Genomic DNA, 16155 nt, shown 5'->3' on the forward strand with positions numbered 1-16155 from the left:
GCCACCTGCAAGGGCAGACTTGGAGGCTCAGGAGTCCCCTTGGAAGGATGAATGAGGAAAGATGTGTCTCGCCAAGGGGCTGCTCCCAGCATGCAGGATGGAGAACGTGGGTGGAGACAGGGACAGAGGTCTCTGGGAACTGGGTCACTTGCTGGGCTTGTGGGAACCTGTAGTTTTAGAAATAGAGGACTCATGGGCTGGGGGAGGGCTAGAGGATGGACTCAATCAGTGGGAGTGTCTTATATCAGCCTGTGACGTAGATACTGTTGTTAATGCCCATTTTGTAGACGGGGAAGCTAAGTCTCAGAGGTTTGGTAGCAACAAAGTTATGTACAGCTAGTGAGGGGCAAAGCTGGGATTCCTCTTGCCATCTACCATCTGACACAAAGCAGGCTGCCACCAGGGCCTGGTGACTGCTCCTCACGTGGCTCAAAGGTGCTCAAAGAAGGAGAGTCACCTGCACAGGGTAAGTTTAGGAAGACTTCCTGCAAGAATGGGACTTCAGCTTGGCCCCCTACCTGGGTAGCGATGGTCTAGTGGCTTACTCCTGGCTGCACTTCAGAATCATTTGGAGAAGTCTAGGCTCCCAGATCCCACCTGCAAAGATTCTGGTGTCGTTGTTCTGTGTTGGGGTGTGGGTGTCAGTATATTTGAGAAGGGTCCCAGGTGATGCTGATGTGTAACCAGATGGCTAAGCAGACAGAAGCAAGTCCCTTGGGTGAAGACAGGATGTGCAGGCAGCCAGGGCAGAAAAAAGCCTGCGAGGAGCCAGGACGCGGGCGCCCCCATCTCTGCGTAGGGGCAGCGTGAGGCCTATGGGCCGGTCAAGGGCAGAAGAGCTTGTGTTTTATTGTTTTTCTTTGACATCTTGTGAATCCCCAAACCACGCCTTGGTACCAGCTCAGTGCATCCATCCCGTGGGAACCCTCCAAGTGAGCCTCCTCAGCCTGCAGGGAAATATTGGTGTTTGCGCTCACTGATCACATTTGTTCAGGCAATGGGGCAAGAGAGGCCAGGCCCCGCCCTAGCTTCTGACATCCATCGTAACCATGTCCCCGCAGCCTGGATTCCCAGGGTAGGCGGCCCAGACAGTACTGCCAGGGACAGGCCCCAGTGCGGATGGCCACTCGGGAAGCGCCCACTGCCCCCTACTCCTCCTGGATGGGGTCCGTCCTCGGCACTGGCCCTCCCACCCTCTCCCTGAACTGTGGGCACTGCCTCGTTCTGGCACCTTGTTTTTCTTCGTATTTAGCCTCCTGGTGACAGGGACTGTATATTTACTGCTCTCTGGTGAATAACCCCGGTGAATAACCGGGGCCTGAGAACAAATCTAAAAGAGGAAAGACAAACCGCACACAAACCTCCCCCATCTGCCTCCCCGGTCCCATGCCAGTGGCCGGTCTCACACCATTGTGGGGGCTCGGAGACCAAGAACAAATGAGCAAACAAACACAATTAAAAAAAAAAAAACAACTAACCTTGAAAAAACAGTTTTTGGGGGGTGCCTGGGTGGCTCAGTCGGTGAAGCGTCTGCCTTTGGCTCAGGTCATGATCCCAGGGTGCTGGGATCGAGCCCCGCATCAGGCTCCTTGCTCAGCGGGAAGTCTGCTTCTCCCTCTCCCGCTCCCCCTGCTTGTGCTCTCTTTCTCTCTCTCTGTCAAATAAATAAAATCTTTAAAAAAAATAACCCCCCAAAACCTTAAAAAAAACCAATTTTTAAAAATTTCTTTTTGAGGGCGCCTGGGTGGCTCAGTTGGTTAAGTGACTGCCTTCAGCTCAGGTCATGGTCCCGGAGTCCTGGGATCGAGTCCCACATCGGGCTCCCGGCTCGGCGGGGAGTCTGCCTCTCCCTCTGACCCTCTCCCCTCTCATGCTGTTTCTCTCTCTCTCAAATAAATAAATAAATAAATAAAATCTTTAAAAAAAATTTCTTTTAGAGCCAAACAGGTGAAGGAGAGGAGGCAAGCACGAATGTTTCTATGTTCCCATCAACGTGCTTTTTCTGTCATGTCTAATCCTGCCCACAACTCCCGAGAGGCAGATATTACGCACCCAGCCCCGTTTCATGCAGGAGACAGCTGTGCCTCTGGGGGCCGACCTTGGTGTATGTAGTCATACACATGGGGCCACGATGTCACCCCAGGCCTGGCTGAACTCCAAGGTCAAGCCCCTACATTCCTGCATCGCCACCCCTGGCGATACCTCACAGGGAGGTAACGAGTTTTGCAGGGAGCCCTGCGTTTTCCTAGACAAGTCCTGGGTGAATATGGGTGTCAGCATGAGTGTCGGGGAAGAAGTCCCGAAGAAGTGAGGATGCTTGGATGTTGCCTGGCTCTGCCTCCCAGCACCTTCCCTTGAGCCTCAGCTTCCCCATCTGTAAGATGACTCCATCGCCCAGTTTTGTGATTCTGTGGAAGAATGCAAAGGAATGAATACAGAAATCAGTATCTTGTAAGGTTCAGGATTATCTTTCTCTCTCTCTGGAACATTCCACAGTTGATCTAATTAATCCCAAGGGCTCACACGTTTGCAAAGCAGAATTAACTGTGCTTTAAAAAGAAAGCTACAGACGGAATATAAGTCATAGCAGCCATCTTTTTGGGGGGCGCAAATGACTTAGTGTTTCTCTTGGTGATATTTGGAGGTGCTTGATGTCCAGGCAGGGGGATGCTGCTTGGAATTTTTGGAGGCCGTGGCCAGACTCTGGGCCATGGCATTTACTCTAGTTGGGGAAACAAGCTGGAAAAGGCAAGCACCGTCCCCTTTAGCCTGAGCACACTGCCCTGAGACAGCCCAGGAGGCTGAGGCCAGAGTTCCGTGGCTGACACTGCCCCAGCAGGTGGCCGGTGCAGACCTTGACCTCAGGCCTGCCTGGGCCAGAGTCTCCACACACGTGATTTCATCTGAGCCTACAACATCCCTCATCATCTTATAGGTGAGGAAACCAGTCACACAACCATCTGTGACAAGTCCTCTCACTGCTCCCTCCCCTTACGAATGGTACGGCTGAGGCAAAGGCAACAAAGGACACGTGGCCGAGTGAGTGACCAAGTGGGGGCCACCTGGCACCACCGGCCATGCTCCAGGCCGCCACCTGGTGTGACTCTTTGTGCAGCTTCTCTAGAAGACTGGGCAGCCCCAATGCCTCTCCCTCTGAGAGGGTTGGCCTCTAGAGAAGACGGGACTGACCGAAGGAGTCAGGCTTCTGCTCCCTCCTCCCATCCCTTCCTGATTCCTGCCTTGCAACGAGAGGGTGGGCGGCTTCCTTCCAGACTTCCCTCAACATTTGCTTCCCTGGCCCTGTGGGGGAAGAGACCACTGACTCCTCTCAAACACATTTATAGTCAATGAGAGACGCCAGCGGAAACTCTGCCCCAAGCAGGGCAGCCTTCCCTCACTCCCGGCTCCCCACTAATCCTAACCTTTGCCAGGCAGCCAGCCCCAGCCGGGCCCTCCAGCATTTACCTTGCCCTGGGTAAGGGGAGGGGGGAGCCCAGGGCCTGACAGCGTCTACATGAGCATCTGCTCAATGAAGTATGTCTCCCCAAGAACTCCCGGAACCATCCAGGAGGGGCCCCGCATCAGCCGAGGCAAGACTGCTGGGCCAGGGCTCCTCCTGTTCACGGGCAGACCAGCTGAAGTCCTGCCCCTCAGCAGTGAGCAGACACCCAGGAAGGTGCTGGGCTCCTTCCTCGCCGTCTCCTGGCGCCTGACGCCCTGCAGGGTCGAGACTCCGCCTGACTGGGTCTCTTTGGTTTTGCTCCTTTTCTGTTCTCTCTGCCCACACGCCAGGCTCCAGAGCCTGCCTTGCTCAGGATTCAGGCAGTCATGTTGAATTTGAGTTTCTCCAACTCTGAAAATCCTGGAATCATCAATCCCAGGGACGTGGGAGCTCATCTGGTCTACTCCTTCCCCAGAGCCACACCATCCTTGACCCATGGAGATAGGAAGTTCCACACAGCTGAGTTTATGGTGTCTCTGTTGTATGCAAGGCTCTCTGTTTATCAGAGCATGGAGGGCGTGGTGGCGGAAGGAAGAAACGGAGAGAAATAAGATCCAGCCTGCCTTGGGGACCCCCAAAGACCAACCGAGAAGACAGTCTTGTGCACAAGAACACAGTCCAGATGCGATTCTTGCGGTGCAGGAAGATGCCCTCCCAGGGTTGCAAACTCAGTGTGAGAGGGTGACAGGGCCCGAGGACTGGGTTCTGCGACACTGTGGCAGGGGTGTGCCCTGTGCAATTGGGGTCGCCACTGCCCGGATCTGGGTGTATAATGACTGGGACTCAGGAAAAGCTTCAGATGAAGGCTGGAGCGGTAGTTGGGGGTCAACCTGGCAGGGTTTCATCCTGTCAGTATTGTTCCTGACTTTCCCATGTCAAATGCCACCTTCTTTGGCAACAGTGCAGAACAGAGCTAGCACAGCAGGCCGGAGACTGCCGACCTTTGAGAGGCCTGCTCACAAGCCTGGCCCTTGGCTGGAGTCTGGGAACTTGGATTTTGGGAGCTCTGCCATGATTTTCCAAGAAGGGCTCGTGATGCCTAAATCATTTGTGCAAACAGTACGGCTTATGCTGAAGCCCTGCTCTCCTATGGGGAGTCTGGGGTTTTGGTGCGTCTAGGCCGAGGGTAACTATGTGACCTGCCTGCAGTAAATACTCGGGGCGCTGGATCTCTAATGAGCTTCTCTAGCAGAAAACGTTGCACCTGCACCATCACCACACATTGCTGGAGTGAAGCGTATCCTGTGTGAGGACTCTTGGAAGCTTTTGCTTGGTTTCCTCTAGCCTTCCCCCGCACCGACTTTGCTCACCCGTGCACTGTCGCAGGTCTTAGCCCTGAGTGTGGCTCACTGTGGGCTCCTGGGAGTCCTAGCAAATCATCCGAACTGGGAATGGTCTTGGGGACCCTGACGCAGGGGCTTCCTTGGGACCGTCGGTGTCATTTGATGTCTTCGTTCTCAGGATCCTGCAGAAGAGAGAGGTCCCTTGGGGGCTAGGTGAAGAGTATTTATAAACCGTGTGGCAGGAACTCCTAGCCTGGGCTCCTGGGGCTGGGGCCACTGTTAACGGGGCTAAGCGGGGAGAAAGAGCAGGTCTGGAGAGGAAATGATAATGCAGATGGCTTCGCTCCCCCAGGGCTTGCTCGGCACCAAGTCAGGGCCTCTCATTCAGTCTGAAGAGCATGGAGATCCAGTGGAAGAGGGCCCCCCTGGCCAGGCAACATACCCCAAACCCCACGGACCCTTAGCAGTTCCTCAAACCCAGGCTGGAGCAGAGGCTGCTAGATGACCCCATGCCCACTCTCCCCTTCTATAGTTAACAGAAACCTCCACTTCTAGCTGGGCACCCTGCTGTCAGACAAAGACCACACTTCCCAGCTCCCCTGCAGCTCCACAAGGCCGTGTGACTCCATGGTGAATAGCAGGGTGTGAGCAGAAGTGATTGGAGCCCCAGCCCGGTTGTGGCCTTCAAGAGAAGAGGCCATGCCCTCCCCTCTCCTGCTGCCTTTCCCTGCTGGCTGGAGCATGGACACAGTGGCCCCACCTTGTCCGTGCAGCACCCACGAGGAAGGAGCCTGGGCCTTCCGCCCCCCCCCCCCCCCCCCCCCCCCCGGCTCTTGGAGTCACATTCCAGCCTGGGACTGCCAGGGCCTGACCATTACGGAGAGAGACAAAACTGTTTATTTGGTTGAAGCCAGTGTTATTTTTAGTCTCTGATACAAAAGCCAAATCTATATCCGAGTTTTGAGGGTTTCAAACTTTTTTGCCATGACCACAGAAAGAAGCACATCTTGTGGCATGTGTGTGACTAGAACAAGACTTCATGAAGGGGTACGAACCCTTACTCTGCACTTGGCATTCTCATATTTTAGGTCTGTTTCATTTCTTTAAAATGCTGTGTATGTGTTCACTAAATCGTTGTGACTGGACGTCTGAAAAAACACCATCTTGACAATTGTCCTGGCTGACCTGCTCCCCTTAGCAACCTGCTTTCCCGCTTCTCTGCCTCCCTCCACCCCGCCCCCAGCACCACCTGCCTCATACCACTCTTTCCCCCCCTTCCAAACAGTCATTCACTCAACAAACATTTATGGAGTGTCCACATTGGGCCAGAAAATGATCCAGCGTTGTCCTCATAAAAGTGGCAAGGAGCTGGGAGAGGGAGAGACGAATCTGACTGCAGTGATCTGGAGAGGCTTCCTGGTGGAGGTGGCATTTCCACCAGGCCTTGAAGGACTGGCCCTAGCTCCACTGCAGCCTCAGTTTCAGCTTCTCCCAGCCTCACAGTCCTGAGGCCCTAGCCATGCTGGTCTTCCTTCTATGCCTGAAAAGAGCTTAAATCTTTCCCACTTCGGGACCCCCACATTCTGTCCGCTCTGTCTGGAAGGCTCTTCTCCCGCCTCGCTCTTGTTCACCCAACTTTCTTCCCACCACTGAATCCCCGGCAGGGATCATCTGGGCTCGCGCCTATATCTAGTCAGTGGCGGTCAATAAATATCTTTGCATGAGTGAATTCCTACTCCACCCGGTTCACCTGTCACTTGGACACCTGTAGCCTCTGACCTTGTCTTCTAGCCCCCTCCTTTCCAGCATTCCTGGTCCATCTTTGTCAGAGCTGCCATGGAGACAGGCACTTCCCTCCTCTGATAAAACCCCCAGCGGTTTCCGATTAGCCACAGGGTAAAAGTAAAGTTCTCTTTGGCTCTTTGGAAGCCTGGTGATTTGGCCTCCACACTCCTCACTAGCATCTTCTTCTTCTCCTTCCTCCCCCTCTCCTGTGCCTCAGAACCTTAGAGTGGACTTTACTCCAGCCTGAAAACGTTCCCTGTTCTCTTCTTTACCTGGCAAACCCCTACACATCCTTCAAAACCCAGATCAAACATCATGTCTCCCTCCTACCTCCTCAGGCAGAGAGGACCAAGCCACCTCTGTTCCTCAGTGGCCCTGTGCAGGTCTATATCTTGACTTAGAATCATGGGGCTGCATCTTGTTAATGATGCCCTAGGTTTTCCCCTTCTGATTCCCTTGAGGGCACAGATCATTTCTTGTCACAGCTGTATCCTGAGTCCTGGGTTTGGCACAGGGCAGGTAACTAGGATGTATATGTTAAATAAATGAATGCGGAGATGAATTATCTTGTCCCCATTCAACCCCGACATCACCCTTGTCCATAATAGTTATCATCACTCCTGGTGCTGCTTATCACCATCAGAGACTCACTTCTCTTTGGTTGCTTGAACAATTTTACCCTTTCCTGTAGAACCTTTCTGCAGACTGATTCCACACCAACGTATCCCAACTGTTTCTTGTTGGAAACCAGAATGTCAACATTTTATATGAATTGCTGAAAACTTTATATTGTTAAAAGAAACAAGTTTGGGGTGATTTTGTTAATTTAGTAAATTTGGTGCATATCGAGTTTTTGGCAAATTGGCCTACTTTCTGCCTCCTAAACTTCTCTCCCAGCTCATACTTATATTTCCAAAGGAGCCCTAAACCAAAGGATTGAATCTCTAAGGGGGCAAATGTGCATGTGTTCAGGGCAGAAATATCAGAGACGCTCCCATTCCTTAGCTGCATTTCACTTGGATCCACACCCCCTGTGCTTTTTCAGTTTCACCCTAACAGCACCAACTGCTCGCGGGCTCAGCAGAAAGCACACAGGGACAACCTCTCGGAAGGGCAGTGGGGGCTGCCGCTCTGCACAGGCACCATCCTCCTTTGCTCTCATTGGCTGCTTCCTCGCCCTCCTTTGCTCTCATTGGCTGCTTGGTCATCAGGGGGAGGGTTTGGGAAACAGGACCGTATCACCCAGGACTGTTTGGTTGCAAGGGACAGAGACCCAACTCAGATTAACTTAGAGAAGGAATTTATTGGTCCTCGTGAAGGGGGTGGCTATCGGGACAGCTCTTGGAAATGGAGGCACAAAGGTAGGAACCAGGGTCTCGGCATGGCAACTGTGAGGTTAATGCCCGCCGGACTCTGGCCATCTGTCATCTCCACTTTACTGTTTGTTTTCGCCTGTTGGCCTCATTCTCTCTGGGCCCTGATAGGCATTCTCCATGTGGCAGGAAGCATGCTGCTCCAGCAGAGAGAGAGCAGCTGGTTCCCGGAGTCAGCATCAGTCCCAGCGAGGACTTTTACTGGATCCATTACGGCGGCCAGGTGGCTGGAGTGCTGTGATTGGCCAGGCCTGGATCACATGACCGCCCCTGTGGCTGGCTCAGGGGGGGGGGGGGGTGACCAGAGGAAGCGACGCAAGGAAGCTTCCTGAAAAGATGCAAAACCCATTAGTCATTTACACAAGAGAAGAGTAGTTTAGCTTGAAGGAAAAACCCAGGGATGTGGATAAATGTCCCGTCCCCTACTTAGCATGCTTGGGAAGTCAGGAGTTTTAAAGATTTTAATCCTTCACTGTTAATTCCAGCCTACTGACCCTGCCCAGCCACACACCCTCATTCCACTACTCACTGCTTAGCAAATAAACATTCATAGAAGGGGTGAATAAATGTTTCTGTACATGGCCTTCCGCTGCCCTGTCATCCGGAACATGTGCCCCATACCTGTTTTTCCTTGTTTTGATCATTTTCACCCTTCAAGGCCCAGTTCAGGTGCTGCCACTTCCATGAAGCCCTCCCCGATCCCACAAGTGGCAGGGATTTGTTTCTTTTTAAGCCTTGGTTTCCCCTCACCCTTTATAAACTGTATCCTGATTTTGTGTTATTTGTATTATTGGTTTAGCAGAAAGAAGTTTCCAACAACTAGTCCATCACACAGATGGGACGTTGTGAGCTCTCCATCCTGGAGTTTTAGAGCACAGGCCTGTTTGGGGGGGTCCCTGGACAAAGATGAGGACTTGGGGGGGTGGTATATTAGTCTCCGAGGGCTGCTGTAACAACTTACCATAAACTGGGTAGCTTAAAACAACAGAAATGTATTCTACAGTCCTGGAGACCAGAAGTCCAAAATGAAAGTGTTGGTGGGGTTAGTTACTTCTGGAAGCTCAGAGAATCTGGCCCATGCCTCTCTCCTAGTTTCTGTTGGTAGCTGCTATCCCAGCTTCACTCCAATCCCCACCTCTGCCTTCACATGGAATTCTCCTCTGGGTCTCTCTGTGTCCTCTCTTCTTCTTATAAGGATACCCATCATTAGATTTAGGGCCCACTCTAAATCCAGAATGATTTTATCTCAAGATCCCTAACTCATGACCTCCGCAAAGAGCCTATTTCCAAATAAGGTCATTTGCTGAGGTCCTGAATGTTTGGGAGGCACTACTCAACATACTCAGGGGTCCTGTGTAGGACAAACTGGACACAAACCAAAGTGGCTGCTGCAGAGGCTGGGCAGGTGACTGGAGAGCATGGGCTGTAGCCCCATCCATCGGCAGATCCAGTTTTCAAAAGAAGCCGGAGATCTGGGTTTTTATGTAAAACATCCACATTTTAAAATGATGGCAACATATTCAAAACATCTTTAAGCATTGTGACCCGTGCATCTATACATTGATAGCATATCTGTAAGTCAGGTTCCGTCTTTGCAGGCTCGGTTTGTGACCTCTGGTGGAAACGCAAACCTGGCTTCTGTGAGCTAGCTCGAAGAGGGCCTAGTGCACTTCTTGCCGAAGCCACCAGATGGCGCGCCAGTCATTGCGTTAAGGCCGGCCTCTTCCAACCAGGCCTGGGAGCCGTCCAGGGGCTGAAATGCAACAATGGGGCTTTATTGAGTGGAGGAGGGAGGGAGAGGTGAGGTTGAGGGGAGAGAGTGAGATTAATCCAATGGCCCCAGTTCACTGCATTTCATTTTTCTAAAATATATTTTTAAAATTTAAATCCAGTTAATTAACATATAATGTATTATTAGTTTCAGAGTTAGAGGTCAGTGATTCATCAGTCTTACATAATACCCAGTGCTCAGTACATCACATGGCCTTCTTAATGTCCATCACCCAGTTGCCCCATCCCTCCACCCCCCTCCCCTCCAGCAACCCTCAGTTTGTTTCCTATGATTAAGAGTCTCTTATGGTTTGTCTCCCTCTCTGATTTCATCTTGTTTTATTTTTTCCTCTCTTCCCCTATGATCCTCTGTTTTGTTTCTTAAATTTCACATATGAGTGAGGTGATACAGTAATTGTCTTTTTCTGATTGACTTATTTTGCTTAGCATAATACCCTCTAGTTCCATCCACTTCATCGCAAATGGCAAGATTTTTTTGATGGCTGGGTAGTATTCCTTTGTAATATAAATGCCCCATATTCTTTATCCGGTCATCTGTCGATGGACATCTGGGCTCTTTCCATAGTTTGGCTATTGGAGTTCCCTGCATTTCAAACGTACTCTTCCATCATTATCTCAATCTTTGATGCCTGCTACCTCTTGCTTGTTAGTGATCCTTGCTCTCTGGGCAGACGAAACAAGTTCGAAGGGAGCAAAGATATACTCTAGGAAGAAGACAGAAACAGCCAATAATACATGTTCAACAGCTGTTCTTTATTCTAAATAAACCAATTAACTTTAAAAAATTGACACATTCACACGACAAAAAAATCCGAAACCATACAAAATATTCCTGCTCCCACTGCCAACCCCTGCTGTCTCTCTGTTAACACTTTCTCATTGCTTCCAGAGCTCTGAATTCAGGTGCGAGGATTTCTTCTGTGGTTGTACACATATCATACACTTTTCTTGAAAGGACAATTCTGCATTGTTGGCACAATGGAATTAAGTATATCAGTCCAGATGGCTACTGACTTGTCTATAAATATGACCCTGATAATCCTTATAAAAATCACAAGGTGACTGTATAACAGTTATGGGGAGGGGCATTTCCAGGAATTTAATTACGCCGAATCAGAGTTTGACTTTTAGATGCAATACGTAATGACAGATTTCCAATATTTAATATACATTTATTTTTACTTTCTATTATGGAAATGCTCAAATATTCACAAAAATAGAGGGAATGGTATAATGAGCCTCCATGCTTCAACAATTAGCAACTCGTGATTGATCTTCCCCCAATCGCCATATGTACTTTTTGTTTGTTTGTGGCAGTATTTCAAAGCAAATCTCAGACATTGTGTCATTCCATCCAAAAACACTTTAGTACTACACGTTCTTTTATTTTGTTCTTCTGTTTCTGTTGTTCTTTTTTTTTTAAGATTTTATTTATTTTATTTATTTGACAGAGAGATAGAGAGAGCCAGAGAGCATAAGTGGAGGGAAGGGCAGAGGGAGAGAGATAAGCAGGCTCTGCACTGAGCAGGGAGCCCGATGCAGGGGCTCAATCCCAGGACCCCGGGATCATGACCTGGGCTGAAGGCAGATGCTTAACCTACAGAGCCACCCAGGCGTCCCTCTGTTGTTCTTTTTCTTCACAAGAGAACTCAGGGCCAGCTGGCTCAAGACCGATCACCATCCAACTCAGGCCTATGATAGCTCCTATTGACTCCATCCCTAAGATTCAACTGTCCTAATGTGGAACCCCACACATTTTTCATCATTCCCATTGGCAGGTTCCCTTTTCTGTTTTCCACTCATTTTTTAAAAATCAGATAATATGTGTAAAACTCAACAGTGTATTCAAATAATTACCCATCTCTTGGCTGACATTCAGTGCCCTGTGCCATCACAACTAAAAGTGCTTGTGTGTCAGTTGAGGCCTGAAGTGGCTGAACTTTGTGTAGATGAAATGTAGTCTAGGAGTATCAATGTCAAATGTATCAAGGTCAAAAGTCACCGGGCTTCCATCTGCCTCAGTTTGTCCTTGCCTGCCCCAGAAACTGGTGACGGCTCTGTGTGAAAGATTATATCTTCCCAAGATAGTTGTAACAACATCTCCCAATCTACACGCTATTGAGTGACATTGACATTGCCCCCATTGAGAGATAAAGTCTGTGTTCTCTCCCCTTGAGTCCGATGGGCCTCTGACTTGCTCAAAACCAAGAGAATGCCGTAGAAGTAATACCAATGAGTTCCAACGTTGGCCCATAAAACCAGATACAGCTTCCACCTGGCTAGCCAGAACACTCGGGCATGAAGCCCTGAGCTGCCAGGTAAGGAGGCTCACCATCCTGAGGCTGCCATGCCGTTAGGAAGCTCAAGCTATCGCACTCGAAGAGATGGCGTGGAGATGCCCAAGACCACATGACCAGAGCTGCTTGGCCATCCCTGGGCTGCTGCGGTCTCACGCTGTTCCAATACTGGCCTCCATCTGACCACAGCCTCCTAAGAGCCTGAGCCAGCACCACCCAGCTGAATCTTCCTTGATTTTCTGGCCCACAGAAATCGTGACAGATAATACAATGGTTGTTGTTGTTTTAGGCCACCCAGTTCTGGGGTGATTTGTTACTCAGCAACAGACAACCATGTTGTTGGTTTTGTGACGATTGTCATAGCATATTATTTTTGTTACTGTTGTGTTGTTGCTGTTGTTATTCATTATTATCACTTGCCTGCTGGAGAACCTCAGCGGGAGCTGGCCACTTGCCTGTCTCCCTCTCTCCGCCAGACGCCACCTCTGGATGTGCTGGGAACCTCAGAGTGCCTGTCAGGAACTACTCACTGTTAAAATATTTATTTAACATCAACAGCTTGATGTTAAACAGCTGTCTGTTAGTGATACCTGCTCCCCTTGGCAGCGCACCCCCTGCTCCTCCGGGGTGGGTAGTAAGACCTAGGCTTGGGTGGATGGAAGAGCTTTCCGTGCATTCTGATCTCAGCAACCCCTATGCATTCTGTGCCAGAAAGTTTGCCAACACTGACTCTTTGGGATGGGTCACTGGCTCTCCTTGTGAGAGGTGAACAGAGAGATCTTCTGACCCCATCTCACCATCTTGCTCTGTGAAGGAAAGAATCGGCTCCCTTCCTGAGGTGGGGGGGGGTGGGGCACAACAGAGCAGGGCTGCAGGGCGTTTTCCTGGACAGACCATCTGGTGCCTGCAGACCCGTAGCCCCATGTCAAGGCTGACCTGCACCCTGTTCTCAGGGGGCAGGAGGGGACACATCACACACTCTTTATAAAGCAACGTCCCTCCCATACCCACCCCACCTCTCCAGAGAACTCGCTACCCTTTATAAGGCCAAAAGCACTCACTTAACTTTCTTCTATGGACACTAGCAATTAGTAACTGGCCACGTTGCTGTTTTTGCTTTGGTTGTTAGAAAATGTGATGGTCAAAGCTGTGGTTCACCATGACAAGTGTATAGATCAGGCTGGTGAAAAAACAAAGGAGAAAAAAAGTTGGTTACAACTCTATTACCCAGGGATAAGGAAACTGGCTTTTGTGGGATAGCTTCCCACACTACACACAAACATAAAAGTGGAACTTTATCACTAACGTACAGTTTATATACAACAGAAATATCTCGTCATGGCATTATATACCTTCTGTAGGACAGGGACTCTTCATTTCTTGGGGCCCACAGTCATTTCAAGAAGCTCATGAGACTTCTAGTCCCCTTCCTAAAAAAATACCATTGAGCAGATACTTACGAATTTGGCATTAGGTTCTATAGATAAATAAACTATTTATAAGTAAATTAGGTTTTATAACTGTAATTTAAAATTTTAAATTATAGCTGTGTGGTTATAATTTATTTAACTAACCCCCTATTGTTGGATGTGTAGGTGTCTTCTCATGTTCGAAACTACTCTGAAAATCTCTGTAGCAAAAGAATGAGGAGCATCTTGCCAGTCTTAATTTATGCTGGATGTGTCTCAGGCATTTTTGTGGCTATTTTATACCTTCTCTGGGACAAGGCCGGGCATGTGTAAACATGCAGTGTCTGCAAAAGGAGAAATCCGTGAGTTGGCCTGGGGTGCAGCCCAACCTCACTCGGGGCGCAGAGGGCCAAGTGGAGGGGAGGCGCGGGTGTGGTTGCCAGCGAGCAGAGTGTCAGGGACTCCTGTGCTGCAGGCTGCTGGGGACCTGGCCTCGGCTGCCCGGCCTGCGGAGCGGTGATTTGTGTCACCGGCCAAGGAAGAACAGGGGCCGTGTGTTCCCTCCTGGAGTCGGGGCGGGGCGGGGTGTGGGGACGCGGCGGGAATGTGGCGGGAGGGTGGCAGTAGCTGGCTTCCAGGGGCCTGGTACACAGGCCGGCGGCTCTTCATGTCCATAAAGCAAGCCTTCAGCTGTGGGCCAGCCCCGGCCAGAGGCTGCCCACGGGGGCGGGCAGGGACCAACACAAACAGCCCGCAGAGAAAGGGGCCTTTGTGGCTAGCGGGCAACGGCTGCCGGGCTGGAGGGAGGAGGCCAGCGCTGTGTGGCCCGTGGAGGTGGCCGGCAGGTGCTGCTCCCAGCTTGCCTGATATGTGGCACCGGGCGGGGTGGGTCTCCAGAGTCTTCCTCCCTTCTTCTTCTTTTTTTTAAATCATTCTTCTGTTAAAAGATTTCTCTCTTTATTAATTTTGGTCATTACAAGAGTGATATGCTCATTTATGTGGTGAATCCATGCAAAGATGGAAAAAGAACATAAGGATCTCCCTACCCCCCACCCCCAATTCCCACACTTAACCCCAGGGCCCTCCCACACCTCCCCAGGACCTTACATCTACACAGCGAGGGCCTTGCTATTGTTTGTTAAAAAAACAAAAACAAAAACACCCACAAGACAAAACCATACCAGACCTCCCCATTGCACAGCTTGGAGTATTGGGAACTATGTTAAGGCTTTTTTGTTCTATTAACACGGAGGCAGCAATCTTGGTGCATCACGAAGGGACCAGGGATGCCACATATCCAGAATGTGTGGGACAGTTGTGCACATTGAATTGTCCTGCCTGCAGGGCCCAGTATCCCAGCTTTGCAACATGCTTTCTAAATTTAGCAATAGGCACCCAGGCCTTCAGATAGAGCTGGAGCAATCCGCTGTCTGTAACACCTGCGTCATCCGCCATAGGAGGACTCTACCTCGGACACCTGGGGTGAGGGTGGTTTCACGGTTTCAAACAATATTGTAAAACCCACTCATTCTTATGTGTCCTTTTTGTGAGTGCTTTCTTTAAAAAAATTTTTTTAAATATTTTATTTATTTATTTGTCAGAGAGAGAGAGCACAAGCAGGGGGAGCGGCAGACAGAGGAAGAAGCAGGCTCCCCACTGAGCAGGGAGCCCGATGCGGGGCTCAATCCCAGGACCCTGAGATCATGACCTGAGCCGAAGGCAGACGCTTAACCGACTGAGGCACCCAGGCGCCCTAGGTGAGTGCTTTTATTCCCAGAGGAAACCTGTCATTGTTGGCACTGCTGGGCTAAAATATGTGTGTTTTTCCTATTTTAGAAGAAAATGGCAGATTATTTCCCAAAAAGGTGACACAGCACACTCATGATGAAGTCCTGCTGCCGAGTCCCAGACACCCCAGTACCCCTGCTCTTGTGGCTTTGTTTTAAATCCTGCTCCATTTGTGGGCAAAAAATAGTGATCTCATGATTGTTTTAATTTGCATTATTCTGAACTCTGATGAAGCCGAGCATCTTTTCAAATTTCTATGGGCCACTGGCTTCTCTCTTCCCAATTCCTGCCTCACAGATGCCTCCGGGGAGGCTGTCCCGCGTGGAGTGGGGACAGCCTGTAGCAGGAAATGCCCTTCCCATCACACCCTATCAAGGGGACATGGTAACACGACTCAGCCCTGTTGATGCTAACCTCCTTAGTAATCTCTGAAGAAGGCGTTTTCATGTGGCACCGGGCCCTGCCTCTAACAGGCGCATCCTTCAGGACCTGCCTTCAGGAATCAGCTTCTCCATTCTCCAGCACCTCAGACTGAGAGGGACACGGGCCAGGCTCTCCCGAGCACTCTGCCTAGGCTCCTGGGTCACCAGATGGCAGCCCCTCCTCCTCACAGGAACCCCCAGTCTCCAGGTGGGATTCCGAGAGTCCCCCAACACTTGGCTGGGGCTGGGGCCGGGGCCACGGTGAGCCGCTTCCTACCAGGGGATGGGACTAGCTGCTCCTCACCGTGTGCTTTCCCCACAGGGGACTCTCTCCATGCTCTGCATGTGATTGATGGGGGGGCGGCTGCTGGGGTAGGCTTGGCTTGCCCAGCCTGGTGGCCTCTGGAGGGGAGGTGTCTGGTCCCAGCTGGGCTCTCTTAAGACCTGGGTCCCAGTGTGGAGGTACTGTGCTTTGCTTCTCTGTGGCCTTTTGGAAACACAGAAC

General features: G+C 50.6%; 1 long non-coding RNA gene across 1 annotated transcript; it reads left to right on the forward strand.

Annotated features, from left to right (window-relative positions):
* The first annotated feature begins 7857 nt into the window (after window positions 1-7857).
* Window positions 7858-15924, forward strand: LOC141370307 (uncharacterized). Its single transcript, XR_012374218.1, has 3 exons — window positions 7858-7931; window positions 15042-15197; window positions 15702-15924. It is a non-coding gene; the product is annotated as an uncharacterized lncRNA (long non-coding RNA).
* The last annotated feature ends 231 nt before the right edge of the window (window positions 15925-16155 follow it).

This window comes from Callorhinus ursinus, unplaced genomic scaffold, assembly GCF_003265705.2.
Source record: "Callorhinus ursinus isolate GAN/ISIS: 27379988/994484 unplaced genomic scaffold, GSC_fseal_2.0 scaffold31, whole genome shotgun sequence".
NCBI lineage: Eukaryota > Metazoa > Chordata > Mammalia > Carnivora > Otariidae > Callorhinus > Callorhinus ursinus.